This window comes from Rhinoraja longicauda, chromosome 1 (genome assembly GCF_053455715.1).
Source record: "Rhinoraja longicauda isolate Sanriku21f chromosome 1, sRhiLon1.1, whole genome shotgun sequence".
In the NCBI taxonomy this organism is placed as follows: domain Eukaryota; kingdom Metazoa; phylum Chordata; class Chondrichthyes; order Rajiformes; family Arhynchobatidae; genus Rhinoraja; species Rhinoraja longicauda.
The window spans coordinates 62,923,903-62,950,130 of NC_135953.1; the positions used below are offsets into that span (position 1 = coordinate 62,923,903).

The 26,228-nt window shown below is 41.6% G+C and overlaps 1 protein-coding gene across 1 annotated transcript in view; it reads left to right on the forward strand.

The window, feature by feature from the left end:
- The first annotated feature begins 89 nt into the window (after window positions 1–89).
- fryl (furry homolog, like) overlaps window positions 90–26,228 on the forward strand; it is a 275,852-nt gene continuing 249,713 nt past the window's right edge. The window contains exons 1-2 of the mRNA XM_078398759.1: window positions 90–310; window positions 24,032–24,123. The gene's annotated coding sequence lies outside the window, so the exon portion shown is untranslated. The remainder of the gene's footprint in view (window positions 311–24,031; window positions 24,124–26,228) is intronic.

The following is a 26,228-nucleotide window of genomic DNA, read 5'->3' on the forward strand; positions in this document are numbered from 1 at the left end:
CCGCCAATCGACAGCCAGCCTCTCCGTGCGCGGTGACGTAACCGGGCCAATGGGGCGAGGCGGGAGGAGGGACGTGAGGGAGATCGAGCCCGGTTGTCACGGAGGGGGGAACAGAGAGGTGCGGCGGCCGACAGCGGGCAAGGCAAGGGACGAGGCCCAGAGAAAGGGAGCGAGAGAGAGAGAGGGAAAACAAAACACGCCACGCCAAGGGGGCGGTGCCAGCAGTAACCAGTAGGAGCTCGGAGCAACAGCGGGCCAGCGTCCGGTACCGGGACACACTGACACGCCAGACCGATCCCCAGCTCTACAGGTAGGCGCCTCGGGGAGCTCCCGACCGCAGGGATTCACGGCGATGGTTTGGTCGAAGCCGCTGGACCGCATCCTGGCCGATGGGCTGAGACAAACGGACTGCAGTGGCTGTTGCAAAGGGGGGCAAACAAAGCGCCTGGGAGCGAGCGTGAGGCCGAGCTCGTCCAGGGCTCGAGTGAACAAAGCTCCTTACTATATTACTGGACGAGTGTGCAGTTGGTCGACGTGTGTATGAGGGGAGAAGGGAGTGTGTGTATTGGGAGAAAAAGAAAAACTAGGTTCCAGCATCTTCAGTCTCTTGTATCTGCAGTAGACATTGAATTATCGCCTGGGAGTTTAGTGTCCCATCTCTGTGATATACTGTGTCTCGTGTATATGTATGTATGCGAGAGGAACCGTCGATCCTCGTTTCTTCTCTTCAGTGCGTTGCAGTTTGAGTGAAAGTGCCTGCGATATTCTGTCGAAGTTTGTAGTCTGCGTGGAAGAGAATGATTATTTTTCTCAGAATGTGATCTCCGGGAGAAAAAGCACAAAAACTCCCTAAACTCTGAAATTATCTAAGTTTCTAAGATTTCAAAACTCCTGTTTTAAACTTACCTCCGTAACCCACCTGCTCTAAACTTTGGACTGTGGGTGTTTTTTGAATGATATTGGCCCTGTGAAGAATCTTTGTGCTATGCTGAAGCGTGTAGTATGTCACCGGTTTACTCCTTCCCCGCTTGTATTTGTGTGTGAACAATTGGCTGATTTATGAGCTTCCAGCGTTTACACCATTGCATGTGTGCATGAGGCAATTTTATCTTGGAGAACAAAAACTGGCGATCTGAAAAAAAGATGAGGTCTAATAACTAGATGTAATCTGATGAATCTTAATCTACTGAGCGTTTTGATTATATTTTGCATTGTGCTATGTTTTATTTAACATGTTATTGCTGTTTGAAACCCTATATTTCAAGGGTGGCGTGTGTGGTGATTGGGACCCCAGTAGAAGGCCACACTCAGCACTTCTGGCTGAAAGTGTGTCAAATGCTTCAGATTTGTCTATCATTGGTGATTGGACGATTGGGATGTACTTTTATTTTGCAGCTTGCTTGTTCACCGAAATTGAAATCTGGATTGGTACTGAGATACATCGTAAAACTTTTACTTACGTTCAATCCAGTCAGATCAAAACATACTGTATGTAACTTCAATCAAGCCATACACAATTCCGAAAGGGAGTATTGAGGCCACATAGTTTAGGTTCAGTTGCTGAGCTTGGATTGCATGCCCATTCGCTATTTAACTTAGGTGTACATATTATTAAAGTCGGGTGCGAATCACTCGTGAGGGAAAAAAAGCATTTTAATGTATTTTTCCCGCAGTAATCAGAGACTATTGTCTCTGAAGAGCACAGACTACCATTTTCACGGAGCACTTCTGGAGAGTTGTTTTTGAAATTAACAAACAATTGATTGTATTGATAGTTGTGAAATGATATTCTTCTAAACAATGTAACAGTCACTGATATTTCAAGCCCATTGAAACTAGCCATTGAGTAGCATAGGATGCAGGGTAGTGTTTTCCTTGGCTGAGCTGTCAAGAATAAGTAGTAAGATATTTAAGATATAGATGAGGAGAAATTTCTTCTTTGAAATTGTTTACCTCCAAAGGGTAGTGGGCTTAGTGATCCAGTACATTTAAAACAGAGGTCACGAGAATCAAGTTATATGAGAGCAAAATTGTTGAGAATTCGTTTTTTGTCCTGAATGGAAGAGCAGTGGCTTAGTTTTGCTCCTGTTTCTAATGTTCTTATGGTTGGTTCAGCTGTTCAAAACTCTCCCTTTTATTTAGTGTGATTCTATTAATTGAGTGAAATATTAGTTTAGCTTAGAGATACAACATGGAATGAGACCTTTTGGCCCAACGGGTCCATGCTGACCATCGATCACCTGTTCATATTAGGTCTATGTTTTCTCACTTCCTCATCCACTCCCAACACACAGGACAATTTTACAGAGGCTAACTAATTAATCTACAAACCCGCATGACTTTTGGATGTGGGAGCAAACCAGAGCACCCAGAGGAAACGCACGTGGCCACAGTGTGCAGACTCCGCACTCCATTGGTTTTAAATCATTAGATCGATCTTTTAAGATAAAACTAAAAATTGAGAATGCTGGAAATATTCAGAAGGTCAGGCAGGATCTGCGGAAAGAGTAACTGAATTGATATTTCAGGTTAACATAAAAGAAGTACGGATACAATCTCCAGAGGCCACTGAGAATGCAAATATAGTTCACTAAAAAATGTTTAACACATCCTGGGGTCAAGAAAGATATAGATATGCAGATACAGGTTCTTTTGTCATGTTGGATGGAATTTATGTTGGATGAAATCAGGAACTGCTTTGTTTTTATGACTGTACAATATCTACATCTATTCATGTTTACAGTGGCCTGAATCTGATATATGTTCAAGGGCGCTGAAGTGCATGTTTCAGAGCAATGCTGTTTGTGTCTGTAAGTAGTTCATTTCTGTTGCTGCTGTAAGTGTGTCATCTCACTGGATGCATTGAATTTGTGAAAGCAGTTGTAATAATTTTTATTTATTTATGCAACATAATTCTCTCTGAAAATAGCTTGGACATCATCCTTGCATTTTTGGACGATGCAGGGTGATTTCCTGGTTAATAAAATGAGACTCAGGGTTTCAGTTGGGTGCAGACTGATGGAATTAGAAGCATGGCATTTCAATGGAGAGGCAAGACACTGTAGATGCTGGAATCTTGAACAAAACACAAAGTGCTGCAGTAATTCAATGGGTCAGGCAGCATTTGTGGAAGGGAAAGATGGCCGGTGTAGGTGTTCTTATTGTCCAAGTGGTCCATTGCTGAGTGTGAGTAACCATTGATCTATTGTGGCGGTAAGCAAATTGTAATGGGTCCAGGTTCTTGCTAAAGTCTGCACATCGGGCGACATCTCTGGAGAATTCGAATAGGCAGCCTTTTGGGTTGGGACCCTTCTTCCAGACCTGCCATGGATGTCGAATCCAGGCGAATAAGGTTCTTGAACCGAAACATTGCCTATTCATGTCCTCAAGAGATGCTGCCTGATGCAGTAAGGTAGCCTAGCACTTGTATTTTCTTCAAGATTCCAGCATCTGCAGTTGTCTCCATCTCTTCATCTAATGACTGAGTGTGCTTTATTTGAAGTAAGGGTGTAAACTGTTTTGACATGTTGAAAGGGATGTGAGATATAATCTAAGTGCTTGTCGCATCTTTATATTCGATTCTTAGAACTTAGAATATAAATAGCCACATTTTCCCCAGTCTTGAAGTAGCGAGCATAGGTTTCTGAGAGGGGAAAGACTTAAAAGGGACCTGGGGAGTATTTATTTTACACAGCGGGTAGTGTGTATTGGGACCACCAGAGTACGTAATAGATACAATTATGGTAACTAAAAGACCAGAATCAGATGGGAGCCGGTGGAAAGGCCAATGCATGAAATGAATTTATAGATGGAAGCAGCTGGGGAGGGAGCAAAAGGATGTGATTGAAGACAAAGGGAATGTGGGCAATGGCATGCACTGGGAGCTCAGGATGACCATTGCATATGGAGCTCAGGTATTCCACAAATTGGTCGCCTTTTCTGTGCTTTGTCTCGCCGATGTAGAGGAGGTCACAATTCATGAGGTTTTCAAGCATGATTCCCCTTTAGAAAATTGTGCTGGTTACTTGTTTTCCCTTACCTAGAGAAATAGCTTGATATGTAGAGCTGGAGTGTAATTTCTATATCACTCAATAATTTCAGGGTCAATTCGTTGTAATTTTTGTTGTCCTTAAATTTAACCAAATTATTCAAAACACTGGATCTGGTGCCAATATATGGTTATTTTGTATATGCTAATCCAGGTGCTGTTCAGCAGCATATTTGGAAGAGATGTCCTTAACAAAGTCTTCATCGACCTAAGTTTGAAGTTATTGCTGAAACGCAGCCTCCAAATTGTTTTGTGGCATGTGTCATTTGCTAATGAAATGAACTAAACATGTACTAACCTTGTTAGTGCATGTGTAGAGTTCATTTCACCTGCAGATAATGCATACCACAAAAAAAATTTCAGATCTTTGAGTTTCTGCACTAACTTCAAACTTAGTGATGAAAATTATCTTGTGCTCTGAATAAAACTTTCATTATTTTGTGTTACTTTCATAGCCATCTGTATAATTTTTGAGTTTGCACTGCATGAAAGAATATGTACGTTTTAGCATAAAAACAATCTGCTGGAGGAACTTAATGGGTCAGGTAGCATTTGTGGAAGGAAATGGATATGATGTTTGGGTCTGGACAAAGTATGCCCACTGTGAAACTCCTCAAAATATGTATGTTCATTGAGTTTCCAGTCCTATGGGAAGATGTGGCAAAGTCCACCTTCAACTGAATTATATTTGTTATGTTTGCTTCTACAGATGCACCATAGAAAACATGCTGTTGAAGCATAGTGTACAAAATTGGCATACTGTTGGATTGTACCACATGTTGCACTATCCGTTTATACATGTTTGGTTGGCCTTGCATGAGGTTTTTGTACAAAATTCCAATTACTACTGTCCAGGAAAGATATTATTGTTAATTTCCATCCTGCAATCAAATTCACTTGGACCATCTCCGACATTTCCCTACCATTCCTAGTTCTCACCATCTCCATCATAGGAGACAGACTATTGACTGACATCTATTACAAACCTGGTATCACAGAATGCTGGAGTAACTCAGCAGGTCAGGCAGCATCTAGGAGAGAAGGAATGGGTGACGTTTTGGGTCGAGATCCTTGACTGTGTCAAGGGGGTGGGACAAAGAAAGGATATAGGTGGACAGGAAGACAGTGGGAGAACTAGGAAGGGGGAGTTATTTTCCTACACATCTATTACAAACCCACTGACTCCCACAGCGATCTAGACTACACTTCTTCCAACCTGTAAAGACTCCGTCCCCAACTCCCAATTCCTCCATCTACGCTGCATCTGTGCCCAGGATGAGGTGTTCCATACCAGAAATGTCTTGATTCTTTAGAGAACGGGGGTTCCCCTCTTCCATTATAAATGAGGCTCTCACTGGGGTCTCTTCAATATCCCGCAGCTCTGCTCTTGCTCCCCCTCCCCCCATTTGTAACGAAGACCGAGTCCCCGTTATCCTCACCTTCCACCCCATCAACCATCGCATACAGCACATAATCCTCCGACATCTTCACCACCTCCAACAGGATCCCACTACTGGCCACATCTTCCCATCTCCACCCCTTTCTGCTTTCCGCAGACTGTTCCCTCCGCAACTCCCTGGTTAACTCGTCCCTTCCCACCCAAACCATGCACTCCCCAGGTACTTTCCCCTGCAACCACAGGAGATGCAACATCTGTGCCTAACCCCCCCCCCCCTCGACTCCGTCCAAGGACCCCAACAGTCTTTTCAGGTGAGGCAGAGGTTCACTTGCACATCCTCCAGGCTCATCTACTGTATCCGCTGTTCCAGGTGTGGACTCCTGTATATCGGCGAGGCCAAGCATAGGCTCGTCGATCTTTTCGCTGTACACCTCCGCTCGGTTTGCCTAAACCTACCTGATCTCCCGGTTGCTCAACACTTTAAGCCCCCCTCCCATTCCCACACTGACCTTTCTGTCCTGGGCCTCCTCCATTGTCGGAGTGAGGCCCAGTGCAAATTGGAGGAACAGCACCTCGAATTTTGCTTGGGTAGCTTGCACCCCAGCGGTATGAACATTGACTTCTCTAACTTCAAGTAGCCCTTGCTTTCCCTCTCTCTCCATCCCCTCCCCTTCCCAGTTCTCCTACCAGTCTTACTATCTCCGACTACATTTTATTTCCCCGGTGTGGGACGAATAAAGGAATATATTATTATCTCTGTGCCGCCCACTCTCCTGACATCAGTCTGAAAAAGGGTCTTGATCTGAAACATCACCCATTCCTTCTCTCCAGAGATGCTGCCTATCCCGCTGAGTTACTCCAGCATTTTGTGTCTACCTTATTGTTTTTGAGATGGAGCAGGGGAGATTTATGTGAATAGGGCCAGGATTGGGACATTTTAACTACGATGTTGCATTCTGTTTTTTGGAACAAAAGCTAAAGGCAGTCGTGATTGAAGTGTATAAAGTTATCAGGGGTCCAGATAGAGATAATGCTTGGATGTGTAGTTGAAAAGCCGAGACATATGTGGTTATGATCAACTTCTGGAAAGTGTAAAAGGACATTTTATCTCTGCTGTTAAGTACACAGCTATCCGCTGTATTTCCTCAATGAGGCAAGCTTGCCAGAATTGTAAAGTAATTAAGCAATTACTGCTGGAGAACTCAGTGGGTCAGGCAGCATCTGGACAAGTGATGTGTTGGGTTTCAATCTGAAGATGGTCCTGGCCTGAAACATTTGCTGTACATATCCCCTCCAGATGGTGCCATAATCTGCTTTTGTTCTCTGGCACTTTGTGTTTGGTTCAAGATTCCATCGCTTGCAGTTTCTTGTGTTTCCATGCAAAGTATTTAGTTTTATACTGGTAATAGTTCCAATCAAGGTTTGAGTTATCTGGAGAGAATCAACTCCCTGGGTGTCGATTCTTTCCCAATGTGTGTTATGCAGCAGTTCTATTGTAATTCCTTTCTCTACATCACTTTTACATCAACTGATGGTGGCCTTTTGTTGCTAATGTCCTTTAAATTAATGCTGGCAAGCTAACATGAAACTTGCAGAGCCAGAAAGTCGATGTAAAATGAAATGATTGGAAATCAAATGAGGGAAACTAGGTTAAAGAGGTAAACTCATTACACCAATGCTGTGTAGGAAGTCCATGACAGCAGTGTGCAAGGCAGTTTTCTCACAGCAGTTTGCGCTTTATACAGGATGTTATACACTGTATCAAATAAATCAATCGCAAAAGTGGCTTGTGAGTCGGACTGGAGATTGGATGAAGTCAGATGGTTATTTGATAGGAATGTATGACTGAATACGTGATGAGGTTGTGGTGTGTAGTTGAACATGCAATTGCAAGGGAGTCGGGTAAAGTGTGGGGAGGTCGGTGTCATAATCAGGTGTTGAGGGTAGGCACACAGATGGTAAGGTATCAGGCAAGTAGTCAGATGGTGCATGGGTTTTTGGACATGATGTCCTGTTGTGGGGTTTTGGGGTGGGGGGGTTGTTGCACCATACATGCAATTGGATGCCTCGTGTCATCAGGCAAAAGGGAGGTTTGAGGTGCAGAGCAACCAATGCCAAACTGGCAGAAGAACAAAGAAGCATCAACTAATTCTTTAACTAATTCCAATGCTGGCCCAACTTCTCCAGGCAAACCTGTTTTGGTGGGTGGTTTGTGCCACTTATGGGCCCAAAATAAGTTTTGCACATCTGAAATCAAAAACTGCTTGCATCTCATTTGACTTCATCCTGCATGCCTGGCAATTGTTGTGGTTATGCTTATGTTTTGCATGCGGAAGATGGAACTTGAAAATTTCAGAACTTGCAATGTTGAGGTATTTCTAGTTCTAATATTTAATGTTGATGCAAAAGTGCAGAGGCAGAATTTTAATGACTTGTGTGGAGCCTTATTTATTTATCTTTTAAAATAAGATTGGCCTTTTTGATGCATGATGCATATATAACCCTCAGTATAATGGACCATGGGGGGGGGGGGGGGGGGGAGTAAATATGTACAATATTGGAAAGACAGCCAATAAAACATATGCTAAACCAGACACACAATCAACAGGAAAGGTAAATATAGACTGCGACAACATTGGCTCCAGCCACATAGTGGACACCACTCAATGAGACCACAATCTGTTACACCAGATTTCGCCCTCCACTATAACTGAAATCTGTTATAAGGTCTGTAATAACGAGAGCAGGCTGTGTTGATGGGCTAGTTGCTATTTAAATCTAGCTCGGATTGGGATGAAAGACTAAATAAATTTTAATGAAGCTTAAATGATGGACAGCAGAATTTAGTTATTGTGGTGGATGGTACTTAACAAGAAATCCATTATAATGATTGAACCTGATGTTTTAAATCAGGGGCCTCCAAACTTTTCAGCATGAGGGCCACATTACATATTTGGCACATTTTTGCGGACTGTAGGAAAAAATAAAGAAATGTCAGTTTTATAAATTTAATGATCTTGAAAAAGAACTTGTAAAACAAATGGAAGAAATTCAAGCCATCTAGAGTACCTGGCAGCTTCCGGCATTCACTAGTAACACATGCAACAGGTACGTTCTTTCCTTGAAAAAAACGGCCAAATGGTCAATTTTTGTGCAGTAAAAAATGGGGAAGAAGCTGGAGGATCTGGCGGAGGAAGAGGAACTGGGAGAAGGGCTGTAAAGCCCGCTGACGCAAGCAGCTGGGAAGATGTCTGGCAAGCCGGCGGGAGAAGGGGAAATGCGGGCGGGAAGGGAGGCAGGAGAGCAAGGCCAAGAAGCAGAGGGCCGCTGAACGGGGGGAGAAGGAGGAGGAAAGGACGGGGTTGAGCGAGCTGGGAGAGGAGCAGCGGGAAAAACCCGAGCCGAGGGGCCTGGAGGGTGTGCAGTGGCAGAAGCAGCGAGCGCTGGGCCAGGGCACGGCTCTGCTTGACGGCCCCAGCCTCGAGGTGTTGAGAAGGGCTGGAGGGCCAGCAGGGGCGAGTGCTGAAGTGCTGCAGGAAGTGAGGCGCGGAGCAGGGGCGCCGAGCCTGGAGGAGCGCAGGAACAGGGAGGGGTGTCGGGACACTCGGAGCACCGGAAGGGAGCCGGAGACGCGCTGATGGGAGAAGACAGGGGAAGCCGAGCTGTAGCATGGAACGTGTTAAAATCTCTTGGCGGGCCGGATGTGGCCCACAGGCCATTGTTTGGAAACCCCTGTTTTAAATGAATTTGCTGTGAAAGGGACAATGATGGGTGATGTCCCTGATAAAAAGTCGATGGTTATTGTAACAGGGGAAGATATTAAGTTATTAGCTAATCTTAAAATGTTTAAGTGGGTACAGAGTTGGTGAAGATTGTTCTGGGTTCGGCATGCAAATAATATGCATAAGGACTAGAGTTGTTAGGCATGCAGATGAAGCCAAACGAGATGCAAGCAGCATGTGGTGTAACGTGCATACAATTTATTTGAGTCCTTTGGTTGCACAGACCACCCACCTAAGCACACTTAACTGGAGAGGTTGGGCCAGCTTTGGAATTAGTTAAAGAAAAAACACACTTGCCTGTTCTGAACTTTAATCTTCCGCCGGGTTGGCGTTACTTGCTCTGTACTTCCAACCTCCCTCTTGCCTGATAATTACATGGGAAGGTAGAAGGGATCATGATACATATTGGTTACCTTTAGTTAGCCTTTGAATCGTGGGGCAGGAAATCTGACTAAAGTTGAGAAGTTCAGGTAAGATATAATGGATTGAAATAAAGTTGAAGATTGGTACTTCAATGAGGGAGGAGGTGAAGAAAAAGGGGAAAGAATGAAGGTATTTCAAGGGAATGAGTGGAACAGATTGAAGTGTTGATGGTACATTATATGTTTAAGAAAATCAAGAAATTTAGCATTAATCAAGTGTTGGATCTTCTAATTAGCATTCAAATTTTCTTGACCAAATAAATTGTTTTGAAGTACAGCTATTTCAAACACAGTTATCGTTCCCACTATCCTAAATAGGTTTAATATTGCTTATTTGTAACATGTTACACATATGAAAAAAAGTTTTGCATAACTTTCCAAGGTAATTTTGTCCGATATGCATTGATGGCATTGATAGACAATAGGTGCAGGAGTAGGCCATTCAGCCCTTCGAGCCAGCACCGCCATTCAATGCGATCATGGCTGATCACTCTCAATCAGTACCCCATTCCTGCCTTCTCCCCATACCCCCTCACTCCGCTATCCTTAAGAGCTCTATCCAGCTCTCTCTTGAAAGCATCCAACGAACTGGCCTCCACTGCCTTCTGAGGCAGTGAATTCCACAGATTTACAACTCTCTGACTGAAAATGTTTTTCCTCATCTCCGTTCTAAATGGCCTACCCCTTATTCTTAAACTGTGGCCCCTGCTTCTGGACTCCCCCAACATTGGGAACATGTTTCCTGCCTCTAACGTGTCCAACCCCTTAATAATCTTATATGTTTCGATAAGATCCCCTCTCATCCTTCTAAATTCCAGTGTTTACAAGCCTAGCCGCTCCAGTCTTTCAACATACGACAGTCCCGCCATTCCGGGAATTAACCTAGTAAACCTACGCTGCACGCCCTCAATAGCAAGAATATCCTTCCTCAAATTTGGAGACCAAAACTGCACACAGTACTCCAGGTGCGGTCTCACTAGGGCCCTATAAACAGCCAATTAAACTGGAAATAACGACTGGAAGATCTGTTCTGTTGGGTCTGCAAAAGATCACTCCTACTCCCTGTGTAGAAATGGCAATCGGAAAAGAAGTTACTGGAAAAGTCGGTAAGTTGCCATTACAGTCACTTTGTTCATGCTTTAATATTTTACATTTTAAAATGCAACTATCAGTTGAATGTTGAGACCAGCCATTTCTATCGCAATTGACAAATAGAAAAGATGAGTGAATAGTTTCTAATATGTCAAAGATTGATTATTAAAACACAGTAAGAAATGGATGAGGTACAGTTTCCTCATTACCTTTACAAATGTCATTACCGTTAAGGAGGTAGATGTTTCTTTCGCAATGAGATTATGGACAACAGAGCACAATCAACAGATAATAAGTTCGAATTATTGATTCAACTAAGTTCATAAGTCATAGTGCAGAATTAGGCTATTTGGTCCATCAAGTCTACTCCATCATTCAGTCATGGCGGATCTGTCTTCCCCTCCCGTTCTCATGCCTTCTCCCTGTAAAATTTGACACCTTTACTAATCAAGAACCTGTCAATCTCTGCTTTAAAAATACCCAATGACGGCCTCCAGAGCCGTCTGTGTTCATGAATTCCACAGATATACCACGTCTGACTAAAGAACTTCCTTGTCAACTCCTTTCTAAAAGTACGTCCTTTAGATGGGAAGAGTTAGAATATCTAACATCTGGAATTGTGGTAGGAAAACGATAGTGGGCAGTGGGCAGCTACAGGAACCTGGGAATATAAGATAAGAGTGACTGAGGCCGTGTTATCTCTCTGACGACGATGCAATGTTGCGGCTCCTTCTTCTGCTACGTCAACTAGCAGTTACTCATCATAATTTCTCATTATGTTTCCCTTTTGACAGGTGAAGTAGAGAAAAGAGAAAAGCAATAGAAAGGCAGGGATTATCAGTGACATCAGGATAACAGAGATTAATTAGTAAGAATGACTATGCGATGCCACCTGAGTATGTAGTGGCAGAGCAAATTGAAATGTAGTATATTTGTCAATCTTGTGTCTGCATGTTTTCTTTTTTTACCCAGAATAATTTCCTGATTATTGTAACAATGGAGATTTAAAGTAAACTTTACAAACTATAAACACAATATCCTATCAATGAAGATGACGTACCATACTCCTTGGGGAAGAATGTAGGCATTATCATTTTCTGCCTGAATGAGTGCTGTCATCGTACTACTTATCGCATGTTCTTTAACTCATCTACAATTCTTGCATTCTCTTGCCCAACTACAAAGAAAATCAAATAGTATATTTTGTTTCAGAAGGAACTGCAGATACTGCTTTACACCGAATATAGACACGAAATGCTGGAGTAACTCAGCGGGACAGGCAGCATCTCTAGAGAGAAGGAATGGGTGACGTTTCGGGTCGATACCCTTCTTCTATAGTATATTTTGTTAATGTTTTCCAAAAACTGCTGCCCTTTTTACTCATGATCAAACCTTTAATTTATCTAGCTGCATACTTGATCTATATACCTGTTGTGAAACAAAATATTGTTTTCAGAATCAAATGGAAACCATACTTTCTCTGTTTCTGGAGACATTTTTGTCAAAGTTTTTCACTGACACTGGGTATTTCTCCCTCATTTAACACAACATGATCTTGCAATCTATTAAGAGCAATGACACGCACAATTTCTGTGAAAACAGAACTTTAATGTTACAGACTGCATAATTTCAAACAAGAAAAAAAATAGAATGACAGGAAAATTGTTATGTTTCCTTACCCGTTTGAGTGTTATTGCAAGTTGATAATAGCTGACAGCTGTCAAACGAGAAGCTTCTAACTATTGTAATTAAATAAATTAGGCTACTTCCTCAGGGTGAGCAGCTGAAAAACAAGTCCACAGAAACAATGCATCATTGGTTTATTAGCCAAAGATAAGTTATTTCTCTGCATATTTTTCTCTGTTGACTGAGTAACCCATAGTGTATTTCAGTAAAGAGTTTGTTTCTTAATGATTGGCCCCCGAATCTCAAGGTATTTTATTTTTAAGAAGAAAGTGGCACAGCCTCACAGTAGTGTTGCCTCACAGCGCCAGAGATCTGGGTTCCATCATGACTAGAGTGCTGTCTGTGAGGAGTTTGCATGTTCTCTTTGTAACTATGTGGGTTTCCTCTGGGTGCCCTGATTTCAATAGACAATAGGTGCAGGAGGAGGCCATTCGGCCCTTCAAGCCAGCACCGCCATTCAATGTGATCATGGCTGGTCATTCTCAATCAGTACCCCGTTCCTGCCTTCTCCCCATACCCCCTGACTCCGCTATCCTTAAGAGCTCTATCCAGCTCTCTCTTGAATGCATTCAGAGAATTGGCCTCCACTGCCTTCTGAGGCAGAGAATTCCACAGATACACAACTCTCTGACTGAAAAAGTTTTTCCTCATCTCCATTCTAAATGGCCTACCCCTTATTCTTAAACTGTGGCCCCTTGTTCTGGACTCCCCCAACATTGGGAACATGTTTCCTGCCTCTAACGTGTCCAACCCCTTAATAATCTTATACGTTTCGATAAGATCTCCTCTCATCCTTCTATCTTCCTCTCACATCCCTGAGATGCGTGGGTTTGTAGGTTAATTGGCCTCTGTAAATTGTGCCGAGTTGATGTAAAAGTGGGATAAGATGGAGTTTGTGTCAATGGGTGATCAATAGTTGCCGTGGATTTGGTGGAACAAAGGGCTTGTTTCCATGCTGCATCTCTAAACTAAACTAAGCAATGTTAGTTAACTTCCAATTGGAAGTTGGCTCAAACTAAAGGAAAGATAAATTTCAATTGTTGTATTAAAAGACAGTGAATTGAATGTTTTTTTGATTATTTGCTGAGATATTCATATCCTTTTCCTTTAAATATCCTCATCTAGCCCATTGCTTCAAATATATCCAATTTTGGATGTTTCTCAATCCAAAAATAGTGTATTATGGCAGATAGTGTCAGAATTTTAAAAGATAATTCTTTCCATTGTACTTTATTCTGATCTGTCTTTAAGATTTTCATCTCTTTGGTGGACAGGTTGAGAATAAAAGTGTGAATGATGGGATGAAATTAAATGAGATTTTTTTTTTTAGTTGGCTTGCTTTTGATCTCTCTCTGTGACCCACTGCCTGTCTACCTCTCTCGTTCTTGTTTTGCTCTCACTCAATGCATCTTATTTCCATTGCTCCATTCTGTCTGACTGCCTTTCTTTCCGTATCTTCTGCTCTATTCTTGTTTTTTCCTCATTTAGCTGTTGCTGGCATTTTTTTCAGACTTTTTTAACAGTACTGTTGGGTAATTCTGCTTTTAATTATGTACCTGTGCTTTGAGCTGAGCGAAAACTGTATTCTGCTCAGTGATGCTGGCACCACTTCCTAGTTAATTATGTACCTGGTTGATAGGCTGGTAAAAGATTTGCAGAATGATAAATTACTATCAGCTTTAAGTATTTAGTCAATTAAAGCAACATCCATTATGAAGGAAGCTGTGCGCCACCGTGCCGCCCGATAAAATTGTTAAACATAATGAATTTGCGGCTCTAAATGAATTTCTCCTTTAATTCTAAAGTATGAAAATTTGGATCGAGATGGTAGAATGTCCACCCACCCACATAATTCCAAATAAAGTAAATTGTTAAATATCCCACTACCAGTCAAGGTCAATGCCTCTTCCTGCAACCGCATAACACATCACCTTGAGAAGATTCAGACTAAATCCCTCATCAAGTAAAAAGTCTTATTCAGTTCAGCAAATTCCATCCGCAATCTCCCAGAGTCAGAGGGGAATAAATGATGTGTGTTTTTTTTTAGATTTATAGCTATTTCTAAAATATATACTCCCATCAAAGTTATGAGTTTAATACACATTGATTGTCGTTCCAATTTGTAATATATATTTTTGTTAACGTTTTTTTATTTGTGTAATAAACAAATGAGATGAATGTGTACATTCATTTAAGTGCTTTAGAAAAAATCTAGAATTAATATGTATTAACAAGACTGGTGTTGTAATTTGTCCACCCAGGTTATGACAGAGTTCCGTTCCTCATAACTATTTATAATCTAAACAGTGGCAAGTCAGAAATGTGGCCAGCTGGCAATATATTCATACAAAAACATAGCAATATGTCATTAAACCAGGGCATTTATTAACACATCCATTCAGATATTGCCATGAACCAAGTTCTCCTAACTCTGCTCATTTGTATGTACAATATGGGCTGTACATAAATCAAATGTTAATAACTTGGTGTGGACCTGTACAGTAATGAATCAATGATTCCAAGGGAGGATAAAGAGAAAATCTATTGGAAAGATTTTTGTTGAATGTACATTGTCCTGAATTTCTCTTTATTTGTTCATTTGAGGAAATAAAATTAAGGAATAACATTATGAATATGCACAAATTTTTGTTATGTAAAACTATGGTTGTTCCTTTAAATGTAGCCTCAGCGCACCAATTCGCTTGGGCCCATGTTTCTTGGATTATCGCGCACATAAAAAGCTAATAAGTTGCTGCAATCGGAATTTAGAACCAATTCAAAGCAATATGCCGGAGTTTAATAAGAGTATGTGTGAAGGTGACAGTATGATGATTCATTGACAGACCAGCTTGATTGATGTGTTGACATTGCCATGATGTTGCTTCATTTGGGTAGGAAGTGTAGTTTGAACATGTACATGTCAAACACAATTACTTGATTATTAACTGTAACAATATCAAGGTTTGAGTTGTGTCCAATGCAAATAAATCTTGACATTGAAGTACAACGTAATAGGTTAAGCTGCTACAGGCTGGCTTTGCAACCTCTCTGGTTGCTTCATTAAGACCCTCCCTGAATTGACATCAAGAATGGTTTCACAGAGATTTGTTTCTTTCACATTGTTATCATCCTTATTGTTGGCCTTTATTCCTTTCTCAGCTTTTGACTTTTCTGGTCAGTTAAAACCAATCTAGAATCTGGCATAGAATAGCCCACTTTGCTCCCTTTGAGGTCTCATCTGCCATGTCTGCCATTTCAAAAAGGAGATTCCCTTGTGGGCCCTTTTTTTTTTTTTTTGGAACACCGAGACCAGCAGCCTCAAAATGCTCCAAAACAAGCAAGTCCCACTACGGTGTGTTTACTCTCACAGTTCGCAGACCTCAGGTAATTGCGCTCTTTCCATGACTCAACTTCTACATCGTAGCCCGACCATTGTTTTGAGCTCCCATGCATCTTGTTCGTCGACTGCATTTAACCTCCACCTGACTTTCTCGGCTTCAACGGAAGAACTGTGAGGGACCACATGTAGTAATCATTAAGTATACAAATTTTAATGTGCCTTTCAAAACTGGACAAATTTAATTTCCCATACAAGCAGTTGAACCTGTTTTATTATGTATAATCTTCTGAATCATTAATTGCACTCATGAGTATTATTGAGAGTTGGATACAATAGTGCATAAACAGCTCATACGGCTGTTTATGTTGCTGACAATCTGTTCCCATCCTTCCATATCCTCTTCCCATTCATGCACCCAAGTTCACCTTAAATACTTCTGCACTGTTTGTCCCAACGGCTGATTATGGTGACAACTTCCACATAGACACCACCTTCCATGTGAGGAGGGTCCTTCAGAATTTAATCTAATATTGTTAACAATCTTAAACAAGGCTATCTTGGTCTCTGTTTTTTCACATTTGTTAGGTTACCTCGCAGTCAGAGAAATGAGACAACTACTCACTGTTTTGTCATTGTTATAACCTTGTGATTCTTGCATGTGCCTTGGCCTTGTATTGCTGCAGCCAATTAATGAGTTGTAACTGTGCAGAAAATTCCCAGGTCCCAGACCCTATTTCACTGCCCTCCCTCCCTTGCCCTCCCAGATGCTGCTCAACCCATCGAGTTTTTTCAGACAGGTTGTTTATTTTTGCAGATTCTAGCATCTGCAGTCTCTTGTGTTGTTTGTTGGATCTGTGCATGTGTCCTTTGAACAATTTCTCACTCACTATCCAGCAGTTTGTTGTGCCTTCATGTTTTCTGTTAGATGAAGGTTTCTATATCCTGGTGTGACATCTTTTGCTGGTCATTGCAATACAAACCATCTCCACTAGCTGGCACTAAATACCTAATTAAGACTGGCAATGACGATGAAATTCACTACCGTCTCCCGTACGCTGGCACAGACTGGCCTTCTGAGGAAAATCTTCAAACACTGTACAAAATCTATAGTTCACGAGGAAGCAGTGTGTTCTTTCTGTCCTGTGTACCTCAGAGAGGTGGACTACTTGCTCCGTGCTCTTGAAGCTTTAGAGAGATGCCTTCATTGGTGTTTTCATAAAATCCTCTAAATCCAAAGACGAATAAATGCACCAACACCAGCATTCTCTCCCAAGCATTGACTTGCGCCAGGATAGATCCAAAAGAGTGGACTATGTTGTTCATTTATTCAAGGTTAGATTCCTGTAGCACTGGCCAAGCGTTGTCTCTGTAACAGCCAGGCAGAGGAAAATTGTCACTAGCCATTGTTCATGATGCTTAAAATGGGGAAGAAGCATCGAGGAGGGTACTAAAACCCTTGAATTTCTTTGGGAGCTTACGAAAGCCCTGCAAAGATGGAGCCAGGACACACTGCCTCCCATGCTATCCACTTGTCTATCCTGATAAACAGCCTCTACTCCACCTTTGGCAGAGGACTCGCATTAATTACATCAGCCATCCAGAATCCATAGAACTGGAGCAGAAGTAAATAGTCCTTGATGTTGAAGGACTGTTGAAGAAGTTAAGACATTATGCCACTAGTTAGTGTTAAGTTCCTGCATTACCTCACTAATCAATCCATGTTTTAAGGTGAACCTTCTGTTTCCTCTTGGTTGCAGTATTTAATGTTTCAAGTGATGGTTTTAGCAAAACAAAAAGAATGACCACATATTTTACAGTTGTACAGGAAGGAACTGCAGATCCTGGTTTAAATCGAAGGTAGACACAAAATGCTGGAGTAACTCAGTGGGTCAGGCAGCATCTTTGGAGAGAAGGAATGGGTGATGTTTCAGGTCGAGACCCTTATCATATCATATCATATATATACAGCCGGAAACAGGCCTTTTCGGCCCTCCAAGTCCGTGCCGCCCAGTGATCCCCGCACATTAACACTATCCTACACCCACTAGGGACATTTTTACATTTACCCAGCCAATTAACCTACATACCTGTACGTCTTTGGAGTGTGGGAGGAAACCGAAGATCTCGGAGAAAACCCACGCAGGTCACAGGGAGAACGTACAAACTCCTTACAGTGCAGCACCCGTAGTCAGGATCGAACCTGAGTCTCCGGTGCTGCATTCGCTGTAAAGCAGCAACTCTACCGCTGCGCTACCGTGCCGCCCTAACTTCAGACTGTTCTCACAGTTGTCCTGTCATTTAATGCCTTCTCTTTAAGAATATTAAAATATTTACCCATAATATGAGTTTAAACCATATATTTTCCAGTGACAATAACATTGTAAAATAAATGCAAATTGTGCAGTGATCACTGTGATCAGTTTTAAATTCTCTGGGGCATCTGTACCAGCAGAGCAGCACTTAAAAAAGAACATGAAACAATAACACAAAATGGTTATCTACTCAGCAGGCTAGACAGCATCTATGGAGAAAGTAACAGAGTTAATATTTTACATTAATCACATCTCATCAGAAAACATGTTTTGAGAAATCTTTCTTGCAATACATGGTGGAATTTAGAGAGGAATTTGATCATTATTTATTTGCCTTCAATTAAGAATTCTTGAATGTGCCCATTGTGCATTCTGAACTGTGTAGGCTTTCACTGCCAGCTGAGAGTTTGCAAAATAATCATGATGCCACAGAGTGGCCTTGTTTTTTTTAAGCACTGGCTTCAAATAAATTTTGTTTGCTAGCTATAAACACACTAGACGGCAGTGACAAACCCTTATTCTTGAGTGGCATAAAGGAAAAGCTCTCACACTGGGACGGGGCAAGAGTATCAAAGATTTTGTGGAACCTGTGGCATCAATAGTACTGAGGACATTTAATCAGAAAGTTCATAAAAATAATAAAAGTAAGAATACATATTCTCGGTTCAATAGTTGTCCTGCCAAAGGGATGCAAGTTGTCCTCGAGAACCTGGAACAGCCCCAGATCGTCAAAAGGACTGGCTTGTGATGACATTGTGGTTTTTGAATGTGGAGCGTGTTTTTTTTAAACCAAATGTGAACAAGTTGAGTTTTCATTCAAAGTGTTTAGGAATGAGAATTATTAATCATATTAAAATAATAATGATCAAATATTTCAATTGCCAGAGTTTACATTTCCATTTTCCTCGAGCATAATGATGTTAGATATAATGACAAATTCACAGCTGAAACTTGTTTCTATAGTTCCAAAAAAATAATTTTTGGGGGGGAGAACAGTAGCTGTTATTTATGGCATTGCAAGGTTTGGTGATTAAGAGAATGGAGGATCTGAAATTCTATTCTTAATTGAACAAGATGCCAATAATTTACCTACTACCTCAACCTATGTGCCCAGGAGGATAATAGAATAAATGGCAAGGAAGTGAAGTTTATGTTTAGCCTGAAAATTATACCTCTCGTCTTTCAGATGTGTTGTAAAATGAAATTTTGAATTAAGTTGAGCAGTTTGAGGGTGTTGATGGTTTCTTGGGTTGTTCTCAATTTAAATATTGTTTATATGTCTGGTGTCACCAAGGCAGCATTCTTCAATAGGATTCATTCTTGAAAGATAGTATTCAAGTACCTATTCCGTGACCTGCTATGAAGCAAGCACTTAAGATCAGTTTGAAAAAGAGTCCCAACCTGAAATATCGCCATCCATGTTCTCCAGAGATGCTTCCTGACCTGATTTGCCTTGCATCTTTTTTTTTGTTGTAAACTGGCATCTGCAATTCCTTGTTTCTACATAAGATCTTGCTGCTTTGAGAGGCTAGTTATGGAACACACAATAGACAATAGGTGTAGGAGTAGGCCATTCGGCCCTTCGAGCCAGCACTACCATTCAATGTGATCATGGCTGATCATTCTCAATCAGTACCCCGTTCCCTCCTTCTCCCCATACCCCCTGAAACCAAAATCCAGTCTACCCAGCAGCCTTGACTCACTGCAGTTTGTCTACTGCCACAATAGGTCCACGAACGATGCCATTGCCCTAGCCCTACACTCATCCCAAGAACACCTGGGTAAAAGAGACACCGATGTCAGCCTCCTCTGTTTGACTACAGTTCTGCCTTTAATACCATTATACAGTGCCCTCCATAATGTTTGGGACAAAGACCAATAATTTATTTATTGCCTCTGTTCTCCACAATTTGAGATTTGTAATAGCAAAAATCACGTGGTTAAAGTGCACATTGTCAGATTTTATTAAAGGGTATTTTTATACATTTTGGTTTCACCATGTAGAAATTACAACTGTGTTTATACATAGTCCCCCCATCTCAGGGCACCATAATGTTTGGGACACGTGGCTTCACAGGTGTGTGTAATTGCTCAGGTGTGTTTAAATGCCTCCTTAATGCAGGTGTAAGAGAGCTCTCAGCACCTAATCTTTCTTCCAGTCTTTCCATCACCTTTCAAACCTTTTATTGCTGTTTATCAACATGAGGACCAAAGTTCAAGTCAAGTCAAGTTTATTTGTCACATACACATACACGATGTGCAGTGAAATGAAAATGGCAATGCCTGCGGATTGTGCAAAAAAGAATTACAGTTACAGCATATAAATCAAAGTTAATATAGAGAAGACAAAATTTAGTCCCTGGAGTTATAATAGTTAACAGTCCTGATGGCCTGTGGGAAGAAACTCCGTCTCATCCTCTCCGTTTTCACAGCGTGACAGCGGAGGCATTTTCCTGACCGTAGCAGCTGGAACAGTCCGTTGCTGGGGTTGCAGGGGTCCCTCATAATCTTGCTTGCTCTCGATCTACGCCACCTGATATATAGGTCCTGCAGGGGGGCGAGTGTAGTTCCCATGGTGCGTTCTGCCGAACGCATTACTCTCTGCAGGGCCTTCCTGTCCTGGGCAGAGCTGTTCCCAAACCAGACTGTGATGTTGCCGGACTGGATGCTCTCTACAGCCCCAGAGTAGAAGCATTGAAGGATCCTCAGAGACACTCTGAATTCCTCAGCCGTCTAAGGTGGTAAAGGCACTGCTTTGCCTTACCCACCAGTGCGGCAATGTGCGTTGTCCATGTCAGATCCTCTTTGATGTGGACTCCCAGGTATTTAAAACTGCTCACCCTATCCACAGTAGACCCATTTATTTCCAGTGGCGTGTACGTCAACATTGTGCCAATGAAACTCAAAGAAGTCATTATGAGACTGAGAAACAAGAATAAAACTGTTAGAGATATCAGCCAAACCTTAGGCTTACCAAAATCAACTGTTTGGAACATCATTAAGAAGAAAGAGAGCACTGGTGAGCTTACTCATTGCAAAGGTACTGGCAGGCCAAGGAAGACCTCCACAGCTGATGACAGAAGAATTCTCTCTATAATAAAGAAATATTCCCAAACACCTGTCCGACAGATCAGAAACACTCTTCAGGAGTCAGGTGTGGATTTGTCAATGACCACTGACTTCATGAACAGAAATACAGAGGCAACACTGCAAGATGCAAACCACTGGTTAGCCGCAAAAATAGGATGGCCAGGTTACAGTTTGCCAAGAAGTACTTAAAAGAGCAACCACAATTCAGGGAAAAAGGTCTTGTGGACAGATGAGATGTAGATTAACTTATATTAGAGTGATGGTAAGAGCAAAGATGGAGGAGAGAAGGAACTGCCCAAAATCCAAAACATACCATCTCATCTGTGAAACACGGTGGTGGGGGTGTTATGGCCTGGGCATGTATGGCTGCTGAAGGTACTGGCTCACTTATCGTCATTGATGATACAAGTGCTGATGGTGGTAGCATAATGCATTCCTCAAAACTCATTGGCCGGCAGTTCATTCTACAGCAAAACAATGATCCCAAACATACTGCTAAAGCAACAGAGGAGTTTTTCAAACCTAAAAAATGGTAAATTCTTGTGTGGCCAAGTCAATCATCTGATCTGAAGCCAATTGAGCACGCCTTTTATATGCTGAAGCGAAAACTGAAGGGGACTTGCCCCCAAAACAAGCATAAGCGAAAGATGGCTGCAATACAGGCCTGGCAGAGCATCACCAGAGAAGACACCCAGCAACTGATGATGTCCATGAATCGTAGACTTCAAGCAATCATTGCATGGAAAGGATATATAACAAAATACTAAACATGACAATTTTCATTTACGTGACATTGCTGTGTCCCAAACATTATGGTGCCCTGAAATGGGGTGACTATATATAAACACTGCTATAATTTCTACATGGTGAAACCAAAGTGTGTAAAAATGGCCTTTATTAAAATCTGACAAAGTGCACCAACGCCTCTACTTCCTTAGACACACTACAACTCTCACCAACTTGTACAGATGCACCAGAGAAAGCATTTTATCAGGATGCATCACAGCTTGGTTTGGGAACAGTTCCATCCAAGACTGCAAGAAATTGCAGTGAATTGTGGACACAGTCCAGACCATCGCACAAACCAACCTCCCTTCTATTAACTCCATTTATACCTCGCGCTGCTTTGGCAAGGCCAGCAGCATGATCAAGGACGAGTTGTACCCTGGCCACTCCCTCTTCTCTCCTCTCCCATCAGGCAAAAGTTATAGAAGTGAGAAATCGCACACCACCAGATTCAGGGAAAGTTTCTTCCTAGCTGTTATCAGTCAACTAAATCATTCTACCACAACCAAAGAGCAGTGCTGAACTACTATCTACCTCTCTGATGACCCTCGGACTATCTTTGATCACACTTTGCTAGGTTTACCTTGCACTAAACGTTATTCTCTTATCATGCAACTATACATTGTAAATGGATCGATTGCAATCATGTATTGCGTTTCTGGTAACTGGTTAGCACACAACTAAAAGCTTTTCACTTACCTCGTTACATCTATACACTAAAACTCTTGTTTGTTTGTTTGTTCCTAAACTACAGGTAAATCGGTACACGATAGCGCGCCAATTTTAGGCCCACCTTACTCACCGTCGTCCCTTTGGTGCTAATTGAAGAAGTTTAATTGAAATCGGTGTTATATTTTTAAAGTTATTCATATTTTAAAGTAAAAAAAACCGCGCATGCGCAGTTGGGGCCCTGTTGATCTGGTACTTACGTAAGATGACCACCGCATTCGCAGAACAAACGCGTCCGCGCCTGCGCAGTTGGGGCCCATTGATCTCGGGTAGGAGCAGGGCTCGGCCACCCTGTCTCTTGGGGGCGGGTTTGCCGGCTCCGAAGCAGCGGGAGCCAGGCCTGGTGCTGGGGGAAGCAGCCGGAGCCTGGGCCTGAAGTGGGCCAAGGGGAAAGATGGCAGCAGCGTTGGGAGGCCAGCCATTGGTGGAGGCCTGGGCCTGGCCTGGGGGATGGGGGGAGGGGGGAAGAGGGTACTGCACCAATGCAGGAGAGGTTTTGGCCCAACGGGTCCACTTGGTCTAGTGTGACAATAAATTAAACTGAACTGAACTGAAAAAGATCCTGCTGGTTCCTTTGCCAGTTGATCGGAGATGAGGAAGAACTTTTTCAGTCAGAGAGTGGTGAAGGTGTGGAATTCTCTGCCTCAGAAGGCAGTGGAGGCCAGTTCGTTGGATGCTTTCAAGAGAGAGCTGGATAGAGCTCTTAAGGATAGCGGAGTGAGGGGGTATGGGGAGAAGGCAGGAACGGGGTACTGATTGAGAGTGATCAGCCATGATTGCATTGAATGTTGGTGCTGGCTCGATGGGCTGAATGGCCTACTCCTGCACCTATTGTCTATTGTCAGTCACTCAACATTCAGATTTTGAAATATCTTACCATTTGCTCATTGTTCCGGTGCTCTTCTCAGTAATATCATTAGGAGCATTTTCAACAAAAGGACTGCAGGAGTTTAAGAAGGCAGCTGACTGTTACCACCTTGAGGAAAAATTAGGAATAGCCAACAGAGCTTGACTTTTGACAAAAATGCCCATATTTTGTAAATGAAGAACCATGACAAAATATTTGAAACTTCAAACAAAGTGACTGAGAAATCTACACATGCATTTTTTGTTTACCAATATGGTGTGCAAATACTTTCTGATGGGATATCTTCATACATCTCTAATTGGAGAAATTTGGTGCAGATTGCAGAGATATAAGCAAAGTATTGTGTGTGTGTGTGATTATTATTTGTTATATAAATGTTTAATTTCCATATTTCAAAAATTATCATTTAAAGATTATTTAATTTCTATATTCCAACTTTTTAATAAATGCAATACTATATCATTTATTCCATTTCAGGTTCTTTTGCCCCATTCCGATTTTATCATTTGAGAAAGACCCAGCTCATCTCTATGGAATTTAGGCAAGATCAATCACCATAGAAACGTTGGGTAAGTACAAAAGCATCGTAATTTTATTCAAGTGTGAAACAATAATGGGTGTACAAGCTATTTAGATACTGATATTTCTAAAATTTACTTCTGGATATTCATTGGGGGAAAAACATCTATACATTTCACAACTTGTGAAAGTTTACTTAATGAAAATGAACAAAAAAATGCGCTGTTTTGATAACTGCTTAAGTACTAATTTTTTGCTGTGTCGATTGACTGGACACTTATATTTCATGTAAATCTGAGAAATGACACGAAAAATATGTTTATAGTCACTTTGTTTACTTATATTTTGTGTTGTGTGATTGTAATGTGCTTCTGGTATCATATATTATGAATGGAGTTCGATTCATTGTAGGTGGTCTTGAAGAGGAGGATGCTCCTCAAACTGCGGAGCATCTTGGACAATACTGCCAACCCCCTCCATGACACACTGGTCAACCTGAGGAGCACCTTCAGCAACAGACTTGTTCTACCAAGATGCAGGACAGAACGCCACAGGAGATCCTTTTTTTCCTGTGGCTATCAAACTAGACAACTCCTTCCCCCTTCTGTCGGGGGTTGACTGACTCCCCTCACCCCCCTCCCACCCCAATCTTTGCACATCCTCCATCCTGGACTTTCCATTCGTCACTTTAATTTCATGTTTCATGTATCTTGTTTTTTATGACTGTTGGCTGACCAATTTGCCTCCTGGAATAAATAAAGTTCTATCGTATCATTTGAAACAATGTGCTAATGAAAATGGATACCTCTTCACCTATAATTCCTCAAGTTCTCCCTGACTGGACGGCTCTTCATCCTGTATTTGGATTTTTCTTGGATTCATTAACTTAATTGCAATATGATTTTTATTCACAACTCTACTATGATTTCTGTGAAGATAAATGGTTTGGTCTTTGTCTTGGGATCTGAACAATATGGTTGTATATTTTGATGAGGTCGCAGATTTTGTGAACTGTGTTGTATATTTGGATTCTCAGCCTTTTACAAATTGGTGTGTCGTATGCTTGTGATCTTTGGGCTCGAAGGAGAGGTTGAGAGATGGAGAAAGAGTTGTCTTATTTCCTCAAGTGGAGGCTTTTTGTTCACTTTAACAGTTTTGTGTGGACATTTTTATAAATATTATTATGCTCTATTTGGTTAATTTTTCATCCACATGTGACATCAATGAAGTCTGGAGGAGACAATTGGTAAATGGTGAGCTGATGGAGATTTGTGCTTGCGTTTACAATTAGATCCAGTTTCAAAGGATGAAGCAGCCTTTGTTTGACAGAAGATATTTTACATTGTCATTGCACGACGTACATCTTCCACACAAGGCTTTGCTTTAACGTCTGGGTACGCAATTGACCTCAGTGCTGAGTTTCTAAACGTTACTGATTTTGACTTGGATTACTGGGATCCATTACTAAGTGAATACACTGTTCGGGAAGAGGTACTGGCCTTCAGACTATCTAGAATATTGTTTCCAGCTATATAATTCACACTTTCAGAGATTTAAAAGTCCTGGACACAGTTCAAAAGAGAGGCTCTAGAATATTAAGCAAATTAAATGTCCTCGGCTTTCACTGTAAATCCGTTAACTCTGGAATAATAGTAAAAATGGTATGTGGGGATTGCCAATTTGATTGGGAGTGGTTAATGTAATGAAGGGATTAAGTTGCAACTTGTTGGGTACATTTTGAGAATTAGATATCTCACAAAGCAGATAAGGACAGCCAGGGGATTTGAGTATAAAATACCTAAGCACAGAAAGATATCAAGAGGCTTTACCACTTTTACAATGGTGGTGGGTTTGTCAGTGGGGTGTCATGTTGGGCTTTGGGGAGTTACCAAGCAATATGGTGCTTAACATTATTGTTGCCACTGTTTCTAATTTACTTGAATGATTTGGAACCCAAAATATAAAGATCAAATTTGAAAATAGAGTTTTAGAGCCACACACCACAGAAACAGGCCGAGTTTGTCAGAATACCACATTTGAGGAAAATGGTGGAATTGAGTTAATTTAGGATTACTAAATGAGCTGGGGGTGAAATATTTAAAAACAAAATTTAGCTTTCTCAGTCACCATACATCAATGGCCCATTTAGTACCTG